The sequence below is a fragment of the Vicugna pacos genome, chromosome 24 (assembly GCF_048564905.1).
Source record: "Vicugna pacos chromosome 24, VicPac4, whole genome shotgun sequence".
NCBI lineage: Eukaryota > Metazoa > Chordata > Mammalia > Artiodactyla > Camelidae > Vicugna > Vicugna pacos.
Genome location: NC_133010.1, coordinates 365,322 through 369,818, shown reverse-complemented (window position 1 = coordinate 369,818; position 4,497 = coordinate 365,322). Strand labels below are relative to the sequence as shown.

Here is a 4,497-nt window from a genome sequence, read left to right as displayed (position 1 = left end):
GGGCTCTGTGGCCAGTCCAGGAGGTGGACTGAGTGGCAGCGTGCCTTCAGCACAGACCAGTGTGTGTGGAGAGAAGTGTCAGCACAGGGTGCTCTGTGGACAGAACACAAATCAGGTTGAGAGGTGAACAGGAAAGGAATGAAGGAAGGCTTCCTGGAGGAAGTGAGGTCTCAGCTGGGTTGTGAAGATGAGTAAAGTTAGTCAGGCAAAGGGAACATGTACAAGGACCCAGAGGCATTCCACCACTGAGCTACACCCCAGCCCCCCTGGAATTATACTTTCTGTTCAAGGTTTAAAACAGTGAAACGGTGCAAATGGTGAAATGCACTATTTTTAAAGTGCAAAATTTAATTACTATATAAATATTTTAGTGAATTCGAGTATCTTTAACACTGAGATTTAGTCTTCCAAATGTTTGTTTACTTTAACACTAAAAAAAATGAATCAAATGCTTGCTTATTAAATTGGGAGCAATACAGAGAAGATTAGCATGGCCCATGGTCAAGGAAGACACGCAAATTCATGAAGTGTTCCCATTAAAAACAAGCAAACAGGGGAGGGTATAGCTCAAGTGGTAGAGCACATGCTTAGCACGCATGAGGTCCTGGGTTCAATTCCCAGTACTTCCTCTAAGAATAAATAAGTAAATCTAATGATCTCCCCCGACCAAAAAAAAAAGTAATAACAAAATCAAACAAAGAGAAAGAATCAAGAAAACAGAAACTGTACTGATATTATATTAAAACTCACCAATATGTAGTTTTTTCCTTTTATTTAAAACACATTCATGTAGTTAAGAAGGATTAATCCACTACTCCCCTACTCTTTTCCTTTTTATGTTGTGGTATTTCATTGTTATTTCTTTACTGGCATGATTGAGTCCAAATTTAATAAAAGAGAACTTCCGCGCATTTCCTTCCTAGCCATTATTATTACTTGTATCATTTAATGAGTATTCCTGTAAATAATTTTGTTCTGTAGAGGATCAGGTATCAGAAACGAATCTGCTCCTATATCAAACACTCCAGGTCACTGCTGGGCAACGCTTAGGACAGTCTCTAAAGCGAGGTCTCAGTGGGTGTGATGGAAAAGCCCTTGCCCGCACCCCTCTTCTGGTCTCTGGGTGTGGTTGACCCTGAGAACAGAGAAAAAGCAGCTGTCAACTGCTCACCTCACCCAGTGAGGGCCACATGTATCCAGTCCTGTCCCCCAGTGATGGTCACAGCCGGAGATGGGGCAGGTGCCCAAACTGGAGGGTCCCAAGAGGGCTTATCTTTCCATCACTGTCGCCCCACTCAGTTTCCGACAGCCTCGGCACAGGCAAAGGCATGCCCACTCTGCCTTGACAGCACTCGGAGACCAGGGTCTAAACGATCCTGACCCTGGAGGCCTCCCTTCCTATCTTCCTGCCCTCCTTCCTCCCAGGCACCTGAGGCTGGATGGTCTGCAAAGCTGACCATCAACCTGATGGTGATTGCTGGAGTCAGCTCAGTAAAGGAGCAACAATCAAAGCTTGTCACACAAACACCGTCCAGTGCCTGCTGTGTGTGCCAGGCCCTGGTAGCGTTTCACATTTATTCCCATAAACGCTCTGTGAAGTAAACAGAGCAAGGACCTCCATTCAATGGTGAGGAGGCAGGCTCCGAGGCTGAGAAGCTTGCCCAGACGGATGACGGCGCTGGGTCTGGGATGCAGGCCAGCTCTCAGTCACCCTTGTAAACTGCTCTCAACAAGCTCCTGGGTGCTGAGTGCTGTGGCTCCCGAGGGAGCCTTCCTGCATCATCAGCAGAGGCCTTGGAGCAGACAAGGGGGAGGACACGTTGTCCGTGGAGGGTCGAGGTGGTTGGGGCGTAGGGGCAGGGTCCCGCGGGCAGGCAGGAGAGCCAGGCAGCAGACCCAGCTTCTCCCTTGCCTGATCCTTGCCTGATCCTTGCCTGTCCGCCCAGCCCTGTGGCCCTGGGAACCTGCCCTCCATAGACTGGTTGTGCAGGGCCCCATAGCGGCCACTTCCTTTCTGCTTTCCTCTCATCACCACCTTGAGCAGTCAATGAACCAACCTCCGCTTCCTTAAGAGATCAGTCAACTTGGCAGGGCTGGGTCTAGAGCCCAGGTTCTATCTCAAGATTGTCCCACAGCTGTGGCAAAACCCTGGCACACCTCACTACTGCCAAAGAACTGGGGGGAGAGCCGGGCTCAGTCTAAGTCCTCTCTGGGGGGACCCTGGAAGGAGAGTGACCTGGGTTACATACACCCCACCCTGGCTTACCCCACCGTCCAACGTTTGGGGGCATCTGGCTTCCCGAGGGCAGGGGAGGCCAGCACATTTGAGGAGCGCCCTACAACTGTTACAACCTCTCTCCTCATGAGGCCACTGTCCCCATCTCACTGGTCTGGAAACAGATCCAGGGAGTGGTGTGATCTCCCCAGGCCATGCAGGGGGTCAGCAGCAAGGAATTCAGTGGGCTTTCAGCGACTGCGCGGTGACTGTCCATCCCCATCCGGGCACAGGAGAGGGGCCCCTGCTGGAGATAGGGAGATAAGATCGGCAGGCCCTCAGCTGGAGCTTGTGAAAGGGATAGCTGAAGGGGCTGTTACAAGAGCAACCGCCGGGCGGTGGTGGAGGTGTGGGAGGAGGCTGTGGAGGGCGTTGGGACTGGGTTTGGTCGGGCACGGGGGACAGAGGGTGGGAGACAAAAGACACTCAGCAAGTACGGGGTCTGCACTGGGGAAGGGATGGACACATCCACCTGAAGAAGGGGTGAGGACCACAGGGCGCAGCGAGGCGACTCTGGGGCCGAGTGCAGAGACATGAGTGAGTGCCCTCCAAGCAGAGCAGGATGGGGTTGGGGCAAAGGACGAGCAGGGCTCACCCAGGGGAGGAGACCAGGAGGAAAGGCCAGGGGTGTGAAGGCCTGGGCCCCGGGGGGAGGACCGGCTGGGGGCGTGCTACCCTTCAGATGTGGAAACAGAGATGAGCCAAGGCAGTGCAGGCGGGGGCAGAGCCAAGTCCAAGCCCAGGTGGGCTGAGCCCACTGCTGCAGCCTCCCCTGCTGACCAAGGGAGCTACTGGTGACCAAGCCCAGAGCACGTCAGAATTTACGCCCACCACTCGTGTTGTGCTACTGACAAGCACTGAAGAATCACATGGAGAAGCACTAAGCCCGAGACAGGCCCTCGGCTTGGATGGAGGCCTGCTGCCACCCCTCTGCTGGGTGCTCCCCTGTGACATCTCACTGTACCCCCCAAATGGCCTATGAGATACCCCCTTGATTTTCACTGCCAGGCCCTCCCTCTGCCATCACCTCTCCTTTGCCTGCATCTTGGAGAGAGCCAAGAGGACAGAGAGAAAGGAAGAGAGACCCAATCAATCATTGATCCTACATCATTCATTCCCTTAACCAATTTATTGAGCACCTGCTGAGTCCCACGCCTTATTCTGGGGGTATGGGAGGTACAACAAGAAGGCAGCCCCAGCTTCCTGTTGGGGAGGAGAGGAGCCTTGCCAATCATCTAGCCCAAGCCCCATTTTAGGGATGTGAAAGCTGAGGCCTGGAGAGGGGAAGTGACTTGCCCAAGACCATATACAACTAGTTAGTGGCAGGACCAGGCACAGTCTTCAGAGGCTCACATGACTCCTCAATCATCCAGCTAAGATTCATTGAATGACCCTCTGTGTTCCAGGTGCTGCTCTGCGCCCTGGGACAAATACATCAGTGAACCTGACAGCAAAGAGGAGTGAGCAGGTGAGGGGAAAGAACATCCCCACGCTGGTGGAGGGGGTATGTGTTTCAGTCCCATGACTCCCCCCAGAATGAGAGGGAAGTCCCAGAGCCCCACCTCAAGAGGCTGGGCTTCTGACACCCAGGGCTCCTCTCCCTCCCTCGGAACAGGCTACAAAAGTCCCCTCCCAGCTCCTTCCAGAGAAGAGCAGGAGGAAGTGAGAGGTCAGCTCAGAGGCCACGGGAAGGGAGCAGGGGACCCCCACCGGGTGATCGCTTACCCCACTGCGGCTGGGGTCTCACTGCAGAGATGAAGCTGCTCCCGGCCCTGGCGGGGGTCCTAGCCACACTCATCCTGGCCCAGCCCTGTGAGGGCACAGCCCCTGGTAGTAGCCGCTCGGACGGCCAAGGAGAGGGGCAATGGAGCGGGGAGGACTTGGGTCTGAGGGGCCTGTGGCTGCCCTGGAGCCTGAGTCCCCTTCCCCCTGAACAGCCTTCCCTGGGGCGGTGGACACCTCAGTCCTTCAGAGCTGCATAACAAAGGCCAAGCTGCTGGTGGATTCTGCCTACAATCAGACTGAGAGGAGGTGGGCCTGGGCCTGGGTCTGGGGCCTGCATGGGTCTGGGGCCTGCGTGGGCCTGGGAGGGTCACTGATGGGGGGTGGACTCTAGCCAAGGGCCTCTCACCCATCAGCTGCCCCTGGGCACCTTGGGGCAGTGCCATGTCAGTGCAGAGCCTCCCTTCCGTCCAGCCTTCTGTCTATTTCCCCCGTGCTGA

General features: G+C 54.9%; 1 non-coding gene across 1 annotated transcript; it reads left to right on the top strand.

The window, feature by feature from the left end:
- Window positions 1-437: 437 nt before the first annotated feature.
- LOC140689062 (U6 spliceosomal RNA) lies at window positions 438-542 on the top strand. The gene has a single exon (XR_012063954.1). It is a non-coding gene; the product is annotated as a U6 spliceosomal RNA (small nuclear RNA).
- The last annotated feature ends 3,955 nt before the right edge of the window (window positions 543-4,497 follow it).